The sequence below is a fragment of the Ambystoma mexicanum genome, chromosome 5q (genome assembly GCF_040938575.1).
Source record: "Ambystoma mexicanum isolate Mex_15411 chromosome 5q, UKY_AmexF1_1, whole genome shotgun sequence".
NCBI classification, from domain to species: Eukaryota; Metazoa; Chordata; class Amphibia; order Caudata; family Ambystomatidae; genus Ambystoma; species Ambystoma mexicanum.
Window position 1 is genome coordinate 994293053 of NC_090933.1, and position 25116 is coordinate 994318168.

Below are 25116 nucleotides of genomic sequence, written 5' to 3' on the forward strand. Positions count from 1 at the left end.
CTGATGTCAGTGTATGCTTTTACTGGCTCCCCTTTCTGTCGTCCTGGGAGATCCTTGAAGCCTTTGTACATATGGGACCATTAATGTGTCCACCGACCACAGTGTTCCATCATCCTTGTCTCCCTTAAATCCCCCTGTACCTCTCCCCATGTCACACGACACACTTTTTTCTGCACTTTCCCCGTTGACCGGTGCTTAAGTTGCCCACTTCCCTCATCCCCACCACTCCTTGCGTTGTTGTCTGAGTCAGGGTCCACATTACTGCAAAAATCATCTACGAAGCTCAGCCTCCTAGAAGTTGTGTCTGTGTTGGGCTTCGCGGTGAAGTCGATATCACACAAGTCTTGCCTGTGTCGTCCCCTGCAGGACCCCATGCCAGTCCTGTCTAATACGGCGGTACTCCTATCTTGTATAGTCATGCTGCCCGACTCCTCTCACCTACCTCCTCCCAATTCTGTAATTACCCGTGCTCACTGTCCACCATGTTTTTATTTCTCTGATCACGCGCTCCTCCTCCTCCTCCTTCCGTGCACGCTCTCTTGCTATTCACTCTATCTGCCACTTCCTTCGTTCCCTGTCCACTATCACTTGCTTTACCTTCTCATACTCTTCGTCTCTCTCTCTCTCTCTGCAAGCTCCCTTCTCCTCGTTTCTCGCAGCTATTCATCTTTCTCTTCCTCCTTTTGCCTGTCTCTGCATGCTCTCTCGCGTCTCTCCTCTGCTTCCCTATCTCTTCTGTCTAGTTCATCCATTATTTCTGCCCAGTCTCTTGCTTTGCTGCACATCCTAAGGCTCTCAATTTCTTTAGTCACCCCCGCTGCCTCTCCCGTTGTCTTCCCTTCTAGCTTTAGGAGAATCTGTCCTCCTACCCATTTGTTTGCGGCTATGCTTTCTAGCCCCTCCTTCGTGCCCTTTGGCATCTCACTGCTTGCTCCCTTTTCACTGATCGTTTGTCTCATTCCTTTCTGCCCCTCCTCCTTGGTATATGGTGATGGTTGAAATACTGGGTTTGAGTACTGTAAACAACTCATGGTGGCAAAGTTAAAGACAAACACAAGTGATGACAGTTCAAGGGTGTTTAATAAACTGTATGCCGGTTGGAAAAACACCTAATGTAAACCTAAATCTACGATGCGCAAGCTTCGACCATCAAAAGAAAAATAAGGCAAGGGTCGTGCCAAAATAAAAGGGCCTATACTAAGTAAAACCTATTGCCAGTCCTTACACTAATACAAAAAGAGTGTGGGATAGTATTCAGGAGAAAGAAAGAAGTGTTCACAAACAATATGTCAGGATGCAGTAGCCTGGGTCTCCCTTCCCCACATTTTCAGCACAGGACAAGGTGGGATCTTGGAGCACAGCACACTCTCGAGCTTCCCCAGCATGAGATGACAGTTTCATTTCAGCTATCAGGGCAGTCGATGTCTTTAAGTATCTTGGTACAAAGGTCTCTTGCCTTCGAGGACTGATGTGCTCAAAATACCAAAATAAAAGTTCCTTTAACCAATGAAAGTTTGTTTTCTTACAGCACTAGGATGATGATTCTTCACCCCTGGGTCCCCCTCTTCCGTGCGCAGACCCCTCTCGAATCTTAGCCTCCCTACGTCGGGTTCACCGTGGCCTTCCTTGCATTCACAAATCTTAACGTCTTTTTAAACAGTTCTCCATGCACATCCCTCTGCCGGGTTCACTTTTGTCAACACACTGTTTCTTGGGACTTTTAGACTTTGCCCCTTTGTACTGGCATCCCTCCGCCAGGTTCACTCTTGTCTTTTCTCAATTCCTTTTGCTTTCAATGATTGCAGGATTCACTTCCCTTGCTTTCTCTCTATTCGGGATTCACTTCCATTGCTTTTTCAACAGTTTGTCGATCAAAGACTTTCGACTGTATGGGGATTTTACTAGACCTCCTGTATGACCACTTTGGACTGTCACCTGTGCCCCCCCTTTGTGATAGGGTGCTAGGAGTAGTGACACCTATAGCTAGCCCATATAGAGGTTATTTTACTGGCCCTCACATGTCAGGTGGCTGACATGCCCCGTCCCCAAGAAACTTTCTATTACAATGTTGCAGGGTCGGAGACTTACCATTGGCCCTTGCCCCTTTGCCATCCACCTCTGGGTTTCTATCTCTTTATTGGCTATATCTGGTCTCCCCAGGCCTCGGACCCAGTTCGGTTCTCAGCCCCCTGTGCACTTCTTCAAAGTGATGTGAAATGACTATGTGTCTCAATTGCATCTGGTAGTAGACCACCTTTGCCTGTGAGAGTCCGCTTCCCGTTGCAACATTTGTTTTTCACTTGCCGTCTGGGTTGCTGCGAACGGCTCATATTCCCACCATGGGTGAATGGCCATTGTCTAGTTTGGCTGCATCGCATGGTTGTGGATCACAGAATGGACCTCTTTGGGTCTTTATTGATGAGGATGTATTCCGTTTTCCTGCAGCAGGCACCCTTGTCGCTTGGAGCTTGGAATGTGCTTGTTTTATCTCTGACCTTGGCTGTAAGCTCGGTCTTCACTTCATGCAGCCTGAGATTGTTTCCCTTGTCTGGTGTCCTGAAGCCTTCTGTTATTTTTCTTAGACTTATAATGTGATTTCTACATGCTCGTTCTATGGTATGTTTCTTTAAGGTTAGTCATAGGTGGTCCTACCAGGCTCCACATATACTCCTGTAGTCCCACAGAGTTAATTGCCATAAGCAGTTGCAATCATGCCCTGGATCTCTTGTTGCCTTGTGTTTCAGCGTTACTGCATTTGGCTAATGAGAAAAATAATAAAAGTTTTTGACCGTATCTATATGTATCCATCCTCTATCTACAGAACTGTGTAAGCATGTTCTTCGTGTATGCGAGTATGTGTTTGTGTAATGCTGTGTTGGGGTGCAAGTATTCTTCATGACTAATGCTGAAACGTTGTGTTGTCACTAGTGACATCAGCACAGTGACTTCTCAGCACTTAATCGATGCAGTCAATTATAGAGTTTGAATCCACGATCTGCATCCGGTTCCCTGGATCTGGAAGGATATGCACTGGGTATGGTTGGAATGGCTGACTGAGGGGGTACCTCTCTGCATACGTGTCAGTCGGTGGTGCACTTGGGGATCATCCCAAAAATGTGTGACTTCAAGCATTCTTGATTCTTCGGCCTGTCATGCTCATGGGCGTGAAGAGGGACATTCTTGGGACCCTGTCTTCAATTAATTTTCTAGGTGGCAGAGAGAGCACATCAAATCATTCTTAGTTCCACATCATTTTATAGTGAGAGGAGACCATACAAAAGCATTCTCAGTGGCTCTTTTATTTTATTAGCAGAGATGAGAGCACATTGAATCATTCTTAGTCACACATCATTTTAAAGGTGGAGGAGACCAGAACACACATTCTTAATCACATGGCAATTTTACAGAAAGAGGAGCGAGCATGTCCAGCCATGTTTAGGTACACGTTAATTTTAACGTCGAAGGATAGCATGCCAACACGTTTTTTTAAGTGGAAGCATTCATATATGCGTTCCATTTTTGTAGGTGAGAACAGAGCACACCAAAGCATTCTTAGTCAAACATGTATTTTATAGGCAGAGGAGAGAGCATGTCAAATCATTCTTAGTCACATATCATTTTAGAGATGGGTAAGAGCATACCAAACAATCCTTGAGTGCATATAATGTTGATGAGCAGGCAGAGAGCACATCAATTTATTATTATTCACACTTTTATAAGTGGAGGAGAGAAAATGGCAAAACATACTCAAACACACTTTATTTTGGTGGCTGGATATAGAGTACACCAAAGGATTCTTAGTTACATTATTTATTATAGAAAAGAGCACTTCAAATAATGTTTTGACATGTTATTTTTATAGTTGAGAACAGAACACACTAAGGCTTTCTTAGTGACAAGTTAATTTAAGAGGCTGTGGTGAAAGCACACCAAAACATTCTGAGTAGCATGTAGTTTGTGTAGGTGGGAAAGGATCAGGCCAAAGCATTCTTAGTCATACTTTCATTTCATAAGCTGAAGAGAGAGCATGCCATAGATTTCTTAGTCACAGGTTCATTTTATAGCACGAGTAGAGAGCATACCTAAATATTCTTTTCCACACATTTATTTTATTGGTGGGGGAGAGAGCAAATCAAAGCATTCTAAGTAACACACACTTTAGTTGGTAGAGTAAAGCATGTCAAAGCATTCTTAGTCATGTCTCATTTTAATGGCGCAGGTGAGAGAATGTGAACACATTCTTAATCACACATCATTTTGTAGGTGAGGAGAGCATGCAAAAACATTCTTAGTCACAGAGTAATTGTATAGGCTGAGGTGAGAGCACACCAAAGCATTCTTAGTCACACACTCATTTTCTGGGTGGGGAGAGAGCATGTCAAAGCATACTTAGTCACACATCATTTATAGGCAGAGGAGAGAATTCCAAAGCATTCTTAGATGCACATTCATTTTATAGGTGGCAGTGGTGGATATCAAAGGATTTTTAGTCACACATAGTTTTATAGGTGGGGGAGAGCATGCCAAATATTCTAAGTCGCACATTCAATTTATAGCAAAAGGACAGAGCTTGGCAAAGCATCCTTGGGAGCACATCATTTTTGCAGGTCGGAAAAGAAAGTGCCCAAGCATTCTTAGTTATATGTTCATTTTATAGGCAGAAGAGATCACACCAACATATTGTTGTAGGTGGGAGCAGAGCACTTCTCAGCATTCATAGGTGCATGCCCATTTTGTAGATGGTAACAGAACGCACCAAAGCATTCTTAGTCAAATGTTTAATTTATAGGCATTGGAGAACATGTCAAAGGATTCTTGAGTGTTTAATGACATGACTTGGCACTCTCCTACGTTGAAATTATTAGACTTCTGTCTTAATTCTAGCTACTTCTAATGCACCTCCTTGCTGAATGGCTGGTCCGGCGGTTGTAACACTACAGACCAACCAGTGTTAAAGTCAAGAAAAAGACATCCAGACAGTACAATGCGCTGAAGTTCAAAAACATTTTTTTGTTTATATAATTATTTCATTATCATTTTTTATAAAATTTGTCAAAAGTGTACCTCAAAAGACTCACAAATTACAAAAACCTAACACAAACACAAATGATAAATATATATATATTTCCCATCTGTGAAAGGCACAGTGAGTAAAAGCAGTGGCTGCGAACTCTCAAGTGGTTAATAACCACTGAACAGGTTATCAGGCCTTGTTCTGTCGAGAGAGGGGCGCCCGCTACCTTTGCAAAACAAATGATAAATACCTTACAAAAACAGCAACATTGACTGATTAGCAAGCACGTTCTAATGTATCGCCCATTTTTTTTTGGGCTTTATCCAGGCAAACTCCTTTAACAAAATGAATTTGAAATCAATTCATATACCACTCCAGTACCATTATTTGACACTACTGTTTGTACAACCTAACTGAACATCATTCAATTATCTCTCCTATTCGTAAATATGATTTGGATAAGTGCTTTGGGGAAGTGTTTTGGGCTGCTGTCTCGCTGTCCTGCTGATTGTGTTGCAGAGGACTCCTGTCTTACGTGGCGAGCGAGCTGAGCCGAGGCGAGGCTGTCTGCGGGAAAATATCCAGCAAGCTGATTGGCTGTTTTGTGCACGCCCTCCCACCTGGAACCACACAAAAGCACTGCGCGTGCGCATTTGGATAAGTGCTTTGGGGAAGTGTTTTGGGCTGCTGTCTCGCTGTCCTGCTGATTGTGTTGCAGAGGACTCCTGTCTTACGTGGCGAGCGAGCTGAGCCGAGGCGAGGCTGTCTGCGGGAAAATATCCAGCAAGCTGATTGGCTAGTATGCAAGATTCAAACATTGCCCACTGAGCTTACTGAACCTGCTATTGGCCCACAGCAGGGCTGTTGGCCCGTAACAGCAAATTCATTGATATTTTCTTTGTTTTTTTAGTTTTGTGCACGCCCTCCCACCCTGAACCACACAAAAGCACTGCGCGTGCGCATTTGTGCACGCGCATTTGGATAAGTGCTTTGGGGAAGTGTTTTGGGCTGCTGTCTGGCTGCCTAGCGTTCTAGCTTACAGCGAGGCGTTATTGTTGAGCTAAGTTTTATTAATTGAAACAGTGATTTGTTTTTTGTTGTGTTTTGTAAAATATTTATTTATACTTTCTTTGTTTGTTTTTTTCCTTTCTTTTTGTATTGCACGGGCTAATATGCAGTCACGATTGCCATCCCTGAAAATGGGGATGCCTTTATCCATTCAACCTGCTCGATCCAAACTTCCTTGTAATTCTTTATTATTAATTGCGCAAAAGAAACCAATACTCACGTTGAGTTAGACTCCGGTCTCAAGCCGTTGTCGTAATGGCAAGTACCCTTTAAAGGGCCGCCATTGCCTGATATTCGGCATTTTTATAAAGAAACACCGAAGACCACCTTGTCCGACACTTCGAGAGCTAATCCAACTTTTCAATTTGAGATTTCGACCAAGACAGTGCAGCGTAACTGTATGCCATGTTTCCAGCTAAAGGATAGACCCTTTCCTCCATCTACAAAAACTGTCATGATGGCTTTGGGTAAAGGAGCTGCTCCTTTTGCAACTTCTACTTGTGGTAGCCCTGTGTTCTGTATTTCTTTATCTGACAGTGTCTTGTTACATAACCTGCCGTCGTCAGCCCCCACTTTTGCTGAGGCTGTGCCAGTTGCTTGTGTGCCAGCAGATGTTGCTGTAATTAATTTGGATTTGAATAAATCAGAGTTTTCTGAACAGTTACTTCCTGAGGGATCGCCCTTCAATTTGTCACAATGTCCACCAGTTATGTTTTCAGAGATTGACCTTAATTGCTCGGCCATTGAAGCCTCATACCTTGCCCCTACGCCACGGCGTGGTGCAGAGCCGATGGTGCTGTCTGGTAAAGTGGATGCCGAAGTGGCGACTAACAATATGATCAATCTCACTCTATCTGCTATGCATGTTTCACTGCAAACGTTATCCAAGCTCTTTGACTCAGTAATTAATAATATGTGTGACCACTCTCACAAATTGGACAAAATTTTAGCTTGGCAAGAGAGTGCTACCTCTCTGCTTCAACCAAAAAATGCCCCTGCATCTAGCCCCGATGATCTAAGTGATCGCCCTTTAGCCATAACTGCCTCGCTAGGCATACAAACCTCATTTGAGATACAGGTATCTGCACGTACTAATTGTGTCCAATCATCTTGGCAAAGACTCCTCTAACCCTGGCAGTGCCGCACATTGAAGGTATTATATTGGACAATATGGTCCCCGCTGTTGTACCCCCTCCAATTCTTGCTGGTCCATTGCCAAATGTTGGAGCAACTTCGTCAGTGAGTGTCCCTTACACAATTTTCACCGCCAAGGCACTCTCCGACGGCTCTAAATTCCCACTAAAACCTCTGTGTAAAAAATCCCAAAATCAAGCAACAGCCAAGAAGGACAGCTCGTCAAAAACGAAAAGCTTCCTTCGTCATATTCATGTTCCGCAAAAAAGCGCTCTTATTGCTTCTTCTGCAGTGTCAAAAAAATACCATCAACTGGCCATAGCACGTCTACCAGCCCCCGACCCATTGGGTTCATCTATCATTCCACGTTATGCTCCACTTGATGCTCTGGTGGATGCAGTAGCAGGTGTGGATAATTTCTCTACTACCAAGCCAGTGCCTGCCAAAGTCACTCCTACAGGCTCTCCCTCTATAAGTGAACGGGGCATGAACTTGCCTTTGGATTTCCATCGGCAAGAAATTCGCCGTGCGGTTGATGTATATATGTCTGGTCATGCCCTCTCTGGTCAAAAATCTCAGTCTTCCACCTATTTATCTACACCCAAGTCCTTGCCGAATCCAGTTGAGCTGTCGTCTCCAACAGAGATTCCTGTCACGTTCGAGGCCGCCCGCTCTACGGTGTTGTCCAACAAGCCAACTGCTGAGTCTTCTCATTGGCCTGTTTCCCAGGCATTTTGTAGCGTATCTAAACGATCTCTCTTGGCAGAAATTGCCCCTGAACTCCTTGTACTTCTGCAAGTTGCCCTTCAAAAAGAGTCTAAACCATTCTCTTCCAATGCCTCTGTGCCTCTGGCGTCCGGTAAAGGACCCGTTGCCTCTCGGCCATTACAAAAGCGACCAGCTAATTTCTGCCTCTCACTGAATTGCAAGCCACCCCCGTGTCCACAATATGTTCTAAATCGAAACTCCATCTTGAGCATCTTTGCCGATGTACCAGCCTTGGAAGATATTAGTTCACATGATCTAACTTTGGTGGACTTTTTTGATAATTGTAATACGCATGCAGTACGTATTTAGATGCAATCACGAGTAATTCCGAACGCCATATGGTCTGCTAGAGGACATTTGTGTGATTTGGGCTTTGAGATCTCCTTGGAGGCAAATGATAGTGCTCAGACTCTCCAGCAGCAACAATCTTCTATCACTACTCACCGTGCCATCTATGAAAGCCTTTCCATTGGGCACAGAGGACCAAGATTCTCATCTGAGACTCATCCTCAGCATTAACTAGCCCAAGTAGCTAAGGCAAGTAAATTCTCTGTCATTAGTTGGAATACTAGGGGTTACTCCAAGTTATTGAATAATGATTATAGCTCCCTGGGTAAATACAAGCTAATTTTGCTGCAAGAAACTTGGCTCACCTCTGACCCTATTTGGGATGCTCATGATGTGCTTACAATTGTGGCTTGTAAAGGTCTTTGTGGAAGACCCTTTGGCGGCTTACTTACTGCCATTCAAGCAGACATTAATACTAGCATCACCCCTTGGGCCTCGCCCAATGCTTTTATCCAAATGACCTGGGTTAAATTGGCCCTAACAACTTACGCCATCATAAATATATAGTGGAATCTGGTGGGGATCACAGATGAATGCTTCCTAAAAGCCTTAAGTGATATGTTGAACCTAATCATTCTGGATGGTTCTGTCCATAAATTATTGATTGCAGGCGATATTAATTTTGACTGCATCATTTCTAACAATAAAAACAAATCGACTTGCATCAAAAAATGGACTCAATTTGTGAAACATCATAACCTTATTAGGCTTAATGGAGCATTCAACTCTGATATCCCCCCGGGTTCAACATGGTCTAAGGGTGCTTCTTCTTCTGTCATCGAATACATGTATATGAATGCAAGTTTGTTCTCTGATGTTCTGGATTTTGAAATTGTGAAGTCGACCATGAGTGATCATAACCAATTAACTGCCCATTGGCAGTATTATATTGATCCCAATTTGCATAGAGACAAAATAGTTCAAGGTTGTTTTAATGTTAATAATGCAGGTAATAGACTCTGATGGACGGAAAAGGCTTTGGATTCTTTTCATGATCGTTTGTTGCTTAAGAGCATAAGCTTACAGGCAGAAAGTAGCTCTCCAAGCATCTGTTGTTTTGACATGATCCAAGCTTTTCGGTCCTCAGAGACTTGTTCCTCTTTAAATCTTGTTCATCTTACTCCCACATTGCATGCTTTCGATAAGGAAATCAGAGATCGCAAGCGCCTATTTAGGCAGCAGAAAAGAGAAGCGCTGAAGCTACCAGTTAACATCCGACACAAACATCTTATCAACCTGAGAACAAAATATAAGAATTGGGTCAAAGCAAGGCGTGCCACCTTATATCACATTGATAGTCAACAACTCTTGGCTGCAGTAAAAAAGCAAAAACATCGCCAAAACTTCGGCCTTCCTTAATCAAGCCACGACTGGTCAGCAAGCTGTTAGGCAAGCTAATGAGGTTTCTGAGTCCGCCTGGATTGTGTATTTTTCTGACCTATACAAAGTGCCCGCTGGTGGTGCAGCCCTAGACTCCATATGCTACACGTCCAATTTTCACATACATTTTGATCTGCATGATATTCTGTTTTTCATCAAAAAGGCCAGTCGGTCTGGTGCTTGTGGTCCAGATGGAATTTCTAATAATATGCTAAAAGCCCATCCCGAAATCTGGGGGCGAATTTTGTTTCAAATTTTTAGCCTCATTATGATGACTCAAAAAATTCCATCTACCTGGTCTCACTCCATAATTGTCCCCATTTTTAAAAAAGGGGACAGGAACAACCCGTCTAGTTACAGACCCATAGGGCTATTGGACGCCCCAGGAAAGATCTTCTCTCGTTTAATCTTGAGAGATCTTCTTGAGTGGACTTTGCAGGTCCAGCTTAATGACCCGTTCCAGTCAGGATTTGTGGCAGGGTTAGGTACCATTCCTAACATTATTACACTGCATATGCTCTTGTCGAACCATGCTGCCTGTAAACAGACTCTGTTCCTAGCCTTTGTTGACTTTAAGGCCGAGTTCGACTCTATTGACCGTACCCTCCTTTACCATAAATTGGTTAAACTCAAATGTCCATCTCCCTGTTAGCTCTAATAGTACTGCTACATACCAACACTTCTATGCAGGTTAGACTAGATTTGGGTGGTAACATGACCTCGAAATTTCACACATATAGAGGTTTGAAGCAAGGGTGTATTTTGGCTTCATCAATCTTCAATCTCTTTATATATGATCTTGGAGTTAATCTCAGTAAAATCCTCCCAGCCTGGGCATACACAGAATTCCATACCTCTTTTATGCAGATGATTTAATTCTTACCTCTAAAACACACACTGGACTACAGAAGCTCTTGGATGGCCTAGAATCTTATGTAGATTTAAATCATCTAAAAATGAATGTTAACAAAACTCAAACAATGGTCTGTAAATGGCGCTTGGGTTGCAAAGTTAAACCTTTCAGGTGGAGTTTACATAATGTTACGCTTGAACGGGTGTCTACCTATAAATATTTGGGGACTCTAGCTACAGATACTCTATCAAACCCTGGGTTTGACTCAGAAATCACTGGTAAGTTGCGGTCCCTAGTTGCCCAAGCGAGAGTGCTTATGGGCAAATTTGGAAAATTTACAATCAAACAGGTGTTAACATTTTATCTCCAGAAGGTGCTTCCAATTCTAACCTACGGGTCTGAAGCTCTTACTCCTAAAACTGCAGCATGGTGGGACAAACTAGAATCATCTTTTTGGAAGCAAGTTTTACACTTACCTATGTGCACACCCTTACCCCTGATTCGTTTTGAACTGGGTTCCCTATCAATGTTTTCCTATGTCACCTGTAAATACTGTGCATTTTTTAGAAAATGTCTTTTGTCATTGGTGCGCTCAGATATCCTGGGAAAAGTGGCAGCACACTTACTCAAGCGAAATCCGACATTTTCTCGGAATTGGTGTGAGTTCACCATGAATGCTTTATCTGATGCTTCTGTTGATTTAGAGTTGCTCTTATCCAATGAAGCTCGAGCGAAAATGAAAATTCATCAACATGATTGGTGTGTAACACAAAGCAAATGCTTAAACTTCAAGGACTTTGATCGAAATGTATTTGGTCATAAACGCTATAGAGTTATGGCTGACTATTTGGCCAAATCTCCTTTTCCAAAGCTTTGCCAGACAGAAGTTTCTTCGCTTCCGCCTGAATCCCTGGCCAACCCTTGATGTTTTGGCTCGTAGGAAGCAAATTCCGAATGTTGAAAACCAATGTCGATTTTGTAAAAACTCTGCCCAAAAAGAAACACTGGAACATTGTTTAATCTATTGTCCACTATTGTCAATTATTTGGAAGAAGTGTTTCAGAAATTTCTTTGAAAATCAGAATGTGTACACTCAGAAAAACATGTGGCAATGTATCTTTTCGCCTGCTTCGCTATGAACCAAGATAGCTACTGTACAGTTTTTGGATGCAGTTTTCCCTGACTAGCAGCAGTAATGCATTGCACTTATTATTATACATCCAGTACTCTGCTTGTTTCTTGAATGTAGTGAGTTTTGAGGTGAAACCACCATTGATGGAATTTTATTTTATCTGTCATAATTCATACTTTGTGTTTTTTTGTCGATCATGTAATACCAACTATGTAAGATAGTTTTAACATATTGTATTGTATTGTTTTGAACATGTTTGAAATTTGAAAGGTTGATTTTATCAACCATACAAATAAAAAATAATAATAATTCCCTCAAGGAAAGTGAGAAAAGAGAGAGGCATGGGAATGAGTGGTTTCAAAATATATCTAAATTTCCAAAAACATTATCTCATTACATTTTTCCGTAACACATTTCATTTGCATCAAAGCACTGTTCTTTGCCTGTGGCCCTATTATTATCTTACAGTATCAGGTCCCAAACCACTGGTGCCCACCTCCACCAGACATTCTCTACAAATAATGTATTTTTCTCATTTGTCCCTTTAACATCTTTACTGCACTTCTAGATCAATTCAGGAGTTAATATTAGAGCCCCATCTTACCTCACTACTTGTACTTGTATGTGGTATGCAAAATTGTTAGTTCTCTGAATTCCAGACCATTATTTTAAGTCCTTTGACCTATGATAAAGTGAAGATCGTGATGAATGGGTATACATAATGTCTATTCAATTAAGTAAATACTGTCCGTTTATATGAAATTCATGTACCTGTTTGGTTTCATCTTTAATTAGTAGGCAGCCAAGTGTCTATGCACGTGATATCCAGTATTCCCCTTAGTTTCTGCCTTCTGATGTGCATCTCATTCTATGAAAATGTTAAAAAAAAAAAAACCATAAACTATGAGTTTTGGGTCACAGTATCATATTTCAAGTTGATTTGTATCACTAAGCGTCAAATTGGCCACATTGCTAGTGTCTTTACGTAATTATCAACATTCTGTATTTCCTCTATGGATCAATACAACATATCATTGTATACGCCTAAAGGTAGTTAGCCATTTTCTGTGTCTCTTCATCATTTAATTGAGCGCTGTGTTTGGATATGTGGTAATATCAACCAAGTATGGTAATATTAAAAAAATGGACCTCGGTAATGAAGTTGGACAGATACAGTTAGCAATTAATTTTAATACACAAAATACATGTATTTCACAACATACCACCATATTAAAAACCAAACAATTTATAAAGATAAATCACTATTTTGACATCTAATTCATTCCACCTTTCATACCCATACTCTCACTCACACTGCCAATGTCAATATTAAACACAACACAAGGTATCCTTTGCATGGGACCCTTTTGTTTTGTAACACACAGTTTGTTGTTTATATTACACCCATATCTGCTGGTGCTGTGTATATCTGTACAATAGCAAACCAAGCTTATCGACACTATCTATATATGTTTCGGTCAAATGGAGGCTTTCAGTTGCAGCCTGGCTTAGTTCCGACCTTCTACAGGACAAACAATGAGGTGTACGTCTTCCCTCACATTTACAACACAAACTGGTGGAAGATGTCTTCCAAAATTCACTCTCCAATACTGATTACTGGGGGTGGCGCAAACTCTGGGCTTAATCCGCAATGCTCCAGGGGAAAATACCACAAAGATTCCAGTGTTGCAACTGCTACTGAACAAAGATGAGCGCAACCACCTTCTAAATAGGCACCTGATCAAATATGCCAATCCGGGGATAGGGTAAATCACCAATCAATGTCATCGACAAAGTTGTTGGCATAGTTATAAGAAGTACACAGCTTTCACTATTGTATCTCCAATACGGGAAACAACTATGGCTGGGTCTGGATGTTTGCCTCGGAATGTAAAGAGTAAATAAATTACTCACCACTCGGATCTGACAAAATCACAAGTGTGTTCCTCACTCTCACCGCGTCGCATAGCGAAAGGATAATATCATCCAATACAGCGTCCAGAGGAAATCCTGACCTTGCTTCTAAATCTCACCTATGTTTACCCGCATTATTTCAGCCGGATCTGGAGCCTCGCCCTGTGTTCAGGAACGCAGCTGTCATCTTTGATTCTCCTTTTTGTCACGTCACGCTTGTGACTTGACATGACGTGGTGACGTCACACGTCTCATGACATCATCATGTCCTCGTGTCATTGTGCCATTATTGTGACCACGGATTCGTATGCGGTTAGATCCGCCCACAGATCAAAGCAGTACATGTTTATTGCTCGTCTTGATCAAATCGTTATATAACGTCACGAGATTGACACACTCTGCTGTGAGGCAAGCATGTATAAAATATTTAAGAGCATTTATACGCTCATTATGTATTCGCATCTCCTGGTTCCCAGCTGCCATTAATGTTTTGTTAGTACTGCCATACTAAGCATAGTCCAACTATATATGCAAGAATTGTAACACATTTAGTGCACCTTCACTTCACTAAGGCCCATTGTATTTTTAGCGCATACATGATCACTTCCGATATTTAGAAATAGTTTCACTAAAATTAATTATGTTGCCACAAAAGTGACCTGCTGCACTGTATCACTGTCAGAATTCAGGAGACAGTGTAATGTTGGTGTCTGGTTAGAGGTGTTGATCAGTAACGCTGGAGACGGACCCACAAGACATAATATAGAGTATCTATAATTCTTAAGTCCGTACACTTATTAATGTGCTAATACATACAGTCTCATTTTGCAAATCAAATACGGAGTGAGTTGACCATTCAACTACATTTTCTTTCCCTCAACCCATCTTCCTTCATATAAAGGTTTGTATGATGCAAGAAATGAATTGGAGGGACAGGGCCTCCATGTCCTTGTCCTGTAATCCCTTATCATGTTTGTTCTGCGTTGTTTTCGGCACAGGGGTCCATGTGGGACTCCTGGCAGTACAGATATTCCTCTTTTTGGTTGTGGTGAATAGAGACCCTTAGGATACCCTTATGGCATCCATGGGTGGGGGGTTAACCCTGTACCCCTAGTGTGTGTTTTTGGGCACCTGTGTGTGGCCCACAGAGCAGGGTATGGCTGGTGGCAGATCCATGCTGAATTTGACAGGTGCTCTGAGTATCCTCCATTTTGGGATACCCAGGCCCTGCCATAGTAATCAGTGGATTCCTGATAGAAGGCAAGATGGCCCCTGTGGCCTCTTGGTTTCTATTACCTGTTACCTTGTTTCCCCAAAGTCCTGAGAGGCCCTGACTCTGTCCCTTTCACTGACTGGCTGTTGGGTGGAAGAACCATATATGTTATTGTGGGGAAGTCCAGGCCAGACTGGCTGGAGCCTTCCCAGTGACTGTATGTTGTGGGTACACCCTTGGGGTGGGGCCTGTGTGAAAGGAGTGTGTGACCAATATGCATTCCATGTTATGGTTGTCTGGTTTCTTTGGGGATGACTCAATGAATGAGACAGTCCTGCCTGAAACTGACATGAATGCAGTGCAGTGTGCTGAAAGGCTGGGTGCTTGTCCCAATCCACATTCCTTGTTATGGATGCCTGGGTGGAAGTTAATGGCCTGAATGCACTGTGTGCCTGATTGGTTGCCTGCCTGCATGAATGTCCTTCTCACTGATTGGCTGACTGAGCTTGGCTCAGCAGTGTGAATGATGGACAGATGTGTATATCTGGGGACCTCTTACTTACCAATTGGTTCAGAAGCTGAAGTTGAAACTTGAAGCTGCTTATCCTTGAAGCCCAGCTGGAAGAAGAAGAATTGCTGCTACTTTCCTTTGGTGAAATCTGAAAGCTGTCGAGTCTGCGGAGGACTGATCCGAGAGAGGACCTGGCTAGGAGACCTCTCCCCGAGCTATGAGGGAACATCGTGCAGAAGCTGATCTTCACCGAGGCACCCTTGAAGACGAAAGACTGTCGACTGGAGAATGTCGACTGAAGACGGGGTCCGCCGACGAAACTTGAAGTAAAGCACCAGGACATCAAGGCCATCGAAGTCCATTGTCGTCGACCGGGGGTTGGGAGAATTTCCGTAATCCAGTCGAGTCGTGTTGCTCAGAAGCAGGGACAGCTCAACGCTGTGCTGCTTGATGACCGGAGCTGCAACGCTCCACCTTTCTCTAACAACATTAAAGAAAGGGCTCCCTTGCCATCAATGTCAACCGCTTTGTCCTGCCGGAGAAAGTCGAGGTCGTCGACGACCGAGGAGAATCTGCTGGTGGGTGTCCCACCACCCGAAGTCCACAAAGACGCCGACAAGTGAAGATCTAAAATCCAGCCGTGATCGAGTTCCGATCGCCGCAGCCGACACCCGATGGCCACTGCCGGACCGAAGTTCTTCACTGACTCTTCTTTGCAGCTCCAAACTCTTTTCATCAAGGAATCTCAATGCCAGGGTTCACATTCTTCGAGGACTCTCGACGCCCTGTGGCTCCTGCTTCGAAGGGAGTCCACCCTCGAGGGATCCGTCGACGAACCGTCGAAGACATTCTGCTAACTCAGGTACATTTGGGTAGTTGAACATTTTTGACCAGGAAACAAGACTATTTTAACATTAATGGACTGGGCTTGTTAATACACTTTATTACAGGTTGCCCAGGTGGGGGGATCCCCACACAGAACTGTGTCTTAGTAGCTAAACTACCATTCTCCCATTGTTTAAACTAACTTGTCTTCCTTCCTATGTCCTATGCTGATACCCATTACGGTCTGATTTGTATGCCACTAGAACTGTCAGCAGTTGATGCATTTTAAAAGAGTCAATAGCTAAGTGTGGTATGACATAGACATTGAGCCTCATTATACGTTTGCTGGTCTGGGAACTACGGTACCAGTAAGCATGCAACTACGAGTTATACCGGACCTGGCGGGCAGAAAGTCACCCGCGAGCACAGCATGTCGGAGGCACCGGCACCGTTGTAAACGGTGCCGGTGCATCCGACCTCCCCATTCCTATTCGGCCCTATGGGGCCGAATGGGAATGGGGAGCATCTTTTTTCCGGCGCCCACAAATTGGCAATTACCGTGTCTGGCAGGGCCGTGATGACCAGGTAATTGCCCATTCACCGCACCGAATATTTTCGGAAGTTTGGCGGCAGCCTGCCGGTTTTACCAGCAAGGCTACTGCCAAACTTCTAATGAGGCCCATTGTATGTATTTGCCATATTAGATTTGCCAAAGTACAAAGTGTGTTATTAATTGTGTATATATATTGAACCTTATTTTTATATAAAGAACTGTGTTAGCAGATAACATAGTGCGTGGACATTCCTTTGTGCAGGGCTTTGGGACTACACTGTACTTAAGAACCAGACTGCATCACCTCCTCAGAGCCTAAGCCTTGGTTGCTCGTCCATTGCTACCACATAGAGTACCTTGGCTGGGGTGCTATGTTCTTCTACTCTGCCATATAGAGGGCAGGAGTACAGATAACCCCCCGCCAGACTTTACAGTTTGCATTTCGGTATCCTTGTTTAATCCCAGTATGGTACTTTTTCATTTACAAATCTATTGATCATTTCACAATCCCCCCATCTTTTATTTGATGTGCTTGACTCCGATGGCTTTCATCTGATCTTTATTATCCATCTGGTGCTCCAGAGCCCAATGTTCCTGTATTGGCAGTCTTTTCTCAGGATTCATGGTAATATTAAGGTGTTCCTTAATAAGAAATCTCAATTCTCTTATAGTTGATCCCACATATAGTTTATTACAGACACAAATTACTATATAGTGTAAGCGATATTCAATCAACACTACAGTTAAGTCAATGCCTAGTCTGGGATGCTGAGGAAAACCCTTATTGATGTATTTTTATGTCCAGTTCAGTACTCTGGACGACAACCCTTGTATAACACCCCCCTCTTAGAATCCCCCTGACCCCACTGAGCCAAGAAGTAGGTTTGTGTTGCAAATTAAAAGGTTTATTTGAAAATTTAAACAATATATATATATATCACACTTCTATAAATAAATTGACAATGGATATTACACTTGTGAATATGAGCAGTAATCAACAAGAGGTAACTTATGAATAGGAAAAGAAGAATAAGGTGGGAAAGAATGCTTTATATGGTTCAAGGAAACACAATGATGAATGAAATGCAGTACAGAAAATAACTTGATATGGCTTCAACAAACGACAAAGTAATCACTTTTCCTTGACAATTCACTCCCCCCCCTATGCAATGTAAGAAATGGAAGGAGAGCACACAGTCTTCAAGAATCCCAACAAATCACACTTTATAATGCAATACACAGTTCCAGTTCCCCCAGCAAGCTTAGAGAAAACAGGTATGAGTTTTAAACACAGGCAAATTATTTTGAAATGTGGTGGCAATGAAGTGAAAATGCTAAAATTGATTTTAATTCCCTGCAGGAGGTTGAGGGTGAGGGAGAGATACTTTATATTAGTTCAGGCTCACTTTAGCAATGCTCTATGCGTAACTACCAGGTTGCAAACGGATTTTAACAAAGGAAAGAATGGAGCTGCTATTTTGACAAGTGGAGAAATTGAGCCAAAATTGCAAACCGCGGTAATTTTCGCGAGTGCGTAAATCACGATTGCGGAATAATATAGGGAGTAGGTTCCAGAGATACAGACGATTTAATAACGGTAGATTTTCGGATTTAAAGTAAAACTCAAAATGACAGGTGACAGCTTGCAGCTGCAGAATTGACAGGTGACAGTTGTGCAGCTTTAAAAATGACAGATGACACGATTTCTAGGAGGCTGTTCTAATTAGGTTAAAATAGTTTGGATTAGATTATTTTAACTAAGAGATTGGGTTCTGCACAGTTCTGGCGGATACTCACTCCTAATTTTGAAATGAATGGGCCTCGTCACGGATCTGGTCAACTGGACTGGACTGGGCGGTTCTGCTCACAGCGTCTGGGTCAGCTCTGCTCTGCTGGTCTAGCCTCTCTGGATACGGCTGGTCAATCAGGCACCGGTTCTGCTCACAGCGGTCTGGGTCTCTGGTTCTGCTCACAGCGGTCTGGGTCAGCTCTCTGGATACAGCGGCCTGTGGTTCTCTGGATCTCTGGTCTGGTCTCTGGCAATTGTTCTTGGCAAAAGAATTCAGACAGCTCGCCCGGCTGTGGAATAGTTTGCAAATGACTTTAAGGATGCTGAGGCCTGCTGAGAAGAGTTCTCAGTTTGTGGGTTTAGGCCCTTGCTTTAAGTTCTGAAGTAAAGTTCTGGTCTTTGAAGATTGATGGATGTGAAGTCTGGAGTCTCCCGGCAGAGCGTCCCGCAGAAAATGGAATTGAATGTCCCTACCTGTCCCAGCAGTCTCTTTTTATGTGTTTTAAAAAGTGGGTGGAGAGGCTAGCATCCCTAAGCCTGCCACTCTCTTGATTTGATAGGTCAATAGATTCTTTGGTCCCTGATTTGGGAAGGGATAGTGTGTCAGAGTGATGTCATTTTTATGACCTGCATAAATGACACTCCCCTGGTCAATGTGCACACAAATCTATTCCTGATCCAAATACATATTTCCCAGGTACACAGTTGTTTGACATCACATACACACATCATATATTACTAAAGATAGTCCCTGTCCCGACTCTGGCGTTTCTAGGAGCTTGCATTCAAAAATGGCAACTTATTTTCGATTTTAGTGGGTTTTGCAACATTGGTTTTTCATCAAAAATTATACAAAGGTACATTTCCCTTCCACATATATCCCAGTAACTTTCTATGTCTCTAGCTTAAACACATTGTCTACAATAATCATAATTAGCGGGGTTTTGCCCCAGAACATGGTACAAATTGGAGTTTGGAATCAAATCGTGAGGGCATTTTTCAAACTAAGACTCTCAAAGTTGTACATTCCTGTCATTTGGTTACAATAAATTATCACTGTTTCTATAAACTATATATTTGTTGCAATTTAACTCCCCAAAGTGTTTGGGTCCGCCTCCAGAAGTCTGGGTGGGTCAGTGATCACATGTCTCACCTTGCTGGCAGAGGGCTGTTGACAGGAAACACTCAAAATTAACATACCCCATTCAACAGAAAGAGCCTTTTGTGTGGGCTCCAGCAGGCTGCCTGGAAGTCCCTCCTCAATCAATCAACAGGGTCATGTGATATCCTGCCTCGTAGTGTGGGAATCTCTGAGGTGTTAAGGTTTCCCAGCCTCTTGGCCTCTGGGAACAGCAGGTGGCTAAGGTTTCCAATTAACCAACAAGCTTTGAAGTCGCTGCCCCTCTTGCAACTCCTAAATACAGTTTCCCTGTCAGAGTTTAGACCGCTAGCGCCACCTTGGGGAATTTGTCGGTACTGCATCCATTTTTGAGTTGTCTTGAATTACTGCATTTCAATAGAGTGGTCTTTTGCTTGATAGTATAGGACCCTTGCTTAACATTGTTTTGATGGCATCCTTACAGTAGAGCGGTGATGTGGAACCCCCCACAAGAAGGTTGTATCTTTGGAGTGCTCTCGTGCCAACTGCGCAGTTCTCCTATTCTGGCGTGAATGTGGGCAGCGATAGCTCATCCCCACATCCACCCAGTCTATTGATTTAGTTTGTTCTGGGATAGAATAATGGGCGGCGATAGCTCATCCCCACATCTACCCAGTCTATTGATTCAACATGGGTCAAAACCCTTGAAAAATCCCCCCGCCCGACTGTGCTTTGATTCAAGTCGAGGGGAAGTCGGGTGCAAAGGAGGTTTTGAGCCCTTGCGCTGGTATGTCCGCATTATCTTCTTCCAATTCTGTAGATGGCACAGTTCAGCATCTTTTCCTCCACCCAGTTGGATCGATTGGTTCTCCTCACCGGTCCTGATGGGAATATTGGGCGGTACCCCGGGCGGTACCCCGGGCCCCTCAGGTCTCTGCTCCCGGTCCCCGGATCGTCCTCCTTGGCCAGTCTCCAGGTTTTCTTGCTCCTAGGACGACAAAGGAATGCGGCAATACCTATTCGTAGACATTTCTTCCCCACCATTGATATAGTGGGGTGGCATACACATTTTATAGTCAAAACATTTGTGTTCTTATTTTAACAAAAAACAAGATACAATTATAAGACATTTCTTTTTCCAAATCATAATATTTTAGAGACTATATGTGGGATATTTTAGGGTTGGAATTGAATTACTCTGGAGCCGTCCACTCTGGTATTGCAGAGGACTCCTCCAGTTGTTGCAGAGTGTGCCTGGGATGGCAACACTTTAGCTGATTATTATCTTCCCCCTCTGCCAAACTGCCTTTGGGGATGCAGATCTTATAGGCAACAGGGGAGATCTTGTCTATAATTTCAAACGGTCCCTTCCATGTAGGCAAGAATTTTCGCTGTTTGGCCTGGTTCCTTTGGAAATTGTATAGATAGACCCGATCACCCACCTTATATTCCTTTCGGGTAGTTTTTAAATCATAGTGGGTCTTCATGCTCTCGGCTGATCTTTCTAGATTCCGCTGAGCATAGGCAAAAGCATGCTGAAGGTGTTTCCTTAAATTCTCCACATACTCATGAGTTGTGGAGACATTTATCAGTGTCTCCTCTTGGGTCCTGTAGAGCAGATGCTGGGGAAGCACCATCTTGCGTCCGGTCATCAACTCAAATGGTGACATTTTAGTTGCAGATGAAGGGGTAGATCTGATGGCCATTAGGACCAGAGGTAATCGGATATCCCAACTTGGCCCAGAATCTGCCACAAACTTTTTTAAGATGCTCACAATGGTTCGGTTATATCTCTCTACTGCTCCAGAAGAAGCTGGCCTGTAAGTAATGTGTAGCTTCCTTTTAACCCCCAGTATCTCCCACATCTTTGTCATTACTTCACTGGTAAAGTGGCTACCTCTGTCTGACTCAATCCTTTGAGGTAGACCAAAACGGGAAAAGATGTGGTTAATCATTAGGGCAGCTGATGTTTCTGCCTTGCAATTTGGGGCTGGGAGACATTCCACCCACTTGGTAAACAAGCATGTAACGGACAACATGTACTTGTTTCCTCTAGATGAGCGAATTACAGGGTCTACAAAGTCGATTTGCAAATCTGACCATGGCAGTGTCATCCCCCTCTTTGGAGAGACGCACGGTGTGTACGCGATGATGGCTGAAATTCTGCACACACAAGACACCCCTTCAAGTATTGGTCGAGGTCCTGCCCCATGTGTGGCCAGTATGCAACCTCTCTTAAGATTTCCAGTGTTGTGGGAAACCCCCTATGACCGGCGGTGATCATTGGCGTGACTTAACATCAGGCTTCGGAATGAGGTAGGAACCACCCACTGATCGTGGCCAGCTTTGGATTTCCTTACCAGCAAACCGTCTTGGATTCGGAACATTTTTGGACATTTCATCAACACTCTTAGGTCCTCTTTCCCAATGTAATCGGTATCCGTCAGGGGAAAGTTCTCAGGGTCCTCAAGGTGTTGGTAAAACTTACCAATAATTGGATCCCCCTTCTGAGCTGTAATGAAATCAGCATCAGGGGTCTCCTTACTCCATTGTGCAGTTGAAAGATCATTGTGAGCATTTGTCTGGGACCTAGTGATAGCAGTGACCTGGATTTCCCCCAATAGGGACTCTATTTCTATTAGATCCCCTTGGATGGCCCCGGTTTTGGCCAGCTGATCAGCTAAGTCATTTCCAGTTTTGTCTGGTCCCTCTACTTTGGAATGACCCTTGATCTTTTTCCAGTAGATGGTCATCCCATTCGATGTGACCAGATCATCAATGTTTTGGATTAACTTCCCATGCTTCAAGGGTTTGTTATTAGCACATAACATGCCTCTGGTTTTCCAATTAACCAGTTGCTCCACGAACCTGTTCCGTACATAATCCGAATCTGTGATTATGACCAGTTCGTGGAGTTGATGTTGGACAGCAGTGAGGATGGCCTGATGCACAGCCATCAATTCTGCCACCTGACTACTTCGGGGACCAATTTTGTATCCAGCGGAGGTTTCTGGTGACTCATTCACCCATGCATTCCCTACGCTGGCCACCAGTTCTTTCTCCCCGTTGTCGTAACATGGTACGAGCATCCATCCACATAGACAGTGGGCATTCCCTCACACTTGTCTTCTTCAAAGACTTTGTGGGGGGAATTAAGATATGCCTCCATGTTGTCCTTGGTTTTTAGACTTTCGTCCTTGAGACAGTTTTCTCTGGCACAATCATGCAAGTCAGCCAGACCTTGCACGAGGGGACTCTTCTTGTTTTGGCCATATCTGACCTCCACAGGAAAGCCTTGCATTGACAGAATCCAGGAAGTAATTCGGGAATTACTCACATTTCCGGCCCGGATTCTGTCACTTTGGAGGTATTGCAGAGGCTGGTGTTCCCCCTGGATGAACGGGTGGTAATTCTTCAATGCCCACACCGTTGCCAGGAGTGCCTTTTCACAATCGTTGAATTTTTCCTCCACAGAGGATAAAGTTTTGCTCGCATAGGAGATTACTTTATTGACCTTGTCATGCTTTTGGTATAATACTGCCGTCAAGCACGTATTAGAGAACCCTGTCTCCAGGAAGAACTCCTTGTTTCTGACAGGGTAAGCTAGGCAAGGTGCTTGTGAGAGGCTTCTCTTGAGTTGTCTTACTGCCTCGGATTGTTCTGGACCCCACTCCCACTTGACCCCCCCCTTCAGGAGATGAATCAGGGGTCTAGTGATCTCTGCGTTGCCCTCAATGAACTTTCTGCTGTAATTAGTCAGTCCAAGGAGGCTCCTTAGTTCCTGCAGAGTTGTGGGGTCCTTCAGTTTCTGAAGTGCTTCCACTTTCTTTTCTTGGGGACAGAGACCCTGAGGAGTAATCTCATGCCCCAAGAAATTAACACGGGTTCTACACCACTGTGCTTTCTGAAAGGAAAGTTTTGCTCTGGCGGCCCTCAACTGCGTCAGAACATAACGGATCTCCGCTATGTGTTCTTCCACAGATGAACTTTTGATGAGGACATCATCTACATAAGCCAGGTTCCCCCTCGCACCCAGGTCGGGCATGGCCTTATGTAGGAAAATGTTGAATTCATTGCCGGAGTTGAGGTCTCCGAAGGGAGTCCGGGTCCATGTGTACTGCTGGCCCCCAAAGGTAAAAGCCAGTTTGTATTGGTCCTCCCTACTGACAGGCACGGTCCAGTACCCATTGGTCAGGTCTATTGCAGTGAATACCTGTGACCCCTGGATCTGGGCCAGCCCTTGGTCAATGTAGGGAAGAGGCCATCAGGAAGTATGGACCCGTTTGTTGAGCTCCCTAAGGTCGGCGCAGAGTCTCCACTGGCCGTTTGGCTTCAATATTCCCAGCACTGGATTATTGAAGGTGCTGTCTACTGGACGGATTATTCCCCGGGACTCAAGGTTCTTAATTATTTCAGTAAGGGACTCCATGGATGCGAGAGGCAAACGATATTGCTTCACAAACACTGGAGTCATTCCAGGGTCCGTGGGAATTGTGGTGTGGATGTCGGTGCGACCACAGTCATATGAGTCTACCGCAAAGAGATCTTGGAAATCCAAGAAAACTTGTTTCAACTTTTGCTTCTGTTCCAGAGTCACGCATGCATCGGCTAGCTTGACCTTCTCTTCCACCATCTGCCTGAAGCCTGGAAAGACTTCTGTTTTGGCTATCTCAGCGGCCTCCTCCAGCTCGGTGGAGAAGTCCCTGGTCAGAGTGCTGATTTGGACTGGAGGCTTCAGGTGGGAAAGGCAGCCCTCATGGACCTGGAAAATCACCTCATCCCTCCACAAGTCACAAGTCACATCTTCCTTACCACAAGGGCAAGAAGTGTACACCAGGAAGTTACCCCCGTGCCGGGTGAAAATCCTGTCTGGTGTTGTGTTGTCATCACTGTCACTGTCAAAACAGTCCTTGGGGATCGGTCCTAACAGTTCATTTCCTAAATCAATGGAGAAATGTCGGTCATCAACCGCCATTCCAATAATGGTGACTGCGGCTAGAGTAATGCTCTTTAAATCGCTGTTATCCACCTCTATTGGAATGGTGTCATGTTCTATGTTGACTAATGATGTTGGATTTACCCCTAACCCTTGCTGTTGGAGAGAAGCATTTAGATGAATATAAGCATCAGGGTTTTTCAATTTTTGTCCTCTTTTAACTTTCACTTCCAGGGAGAATTGTCGGGTCCTTTCTGGGATGGTGACTTCTTCTTTAATCTGAATTTCAACTGCATAAACTGCATAAGGTAGCAATTGAGCTGACCTAAATGCTTTTTCTGGATCATCAAAGCCCATGGAAGTTTATTAGGTCCAAACTAATGGCGAAGCGATTGAGAATGTCACTGCCTAAGTAAAAGGCGGCAATGACGTCTCGCACGACCCAACAATTATGGACTATGCTCTTGTTGCCAATGGAGATTTTGAGCATACACCTGCTTGGCAGGAGATGTTTGGAATTAGGTGCTTCCAGGTCCTTTTCCCATTTGTCTATCAGTTTGAATGTGGGAATGGCTGGAT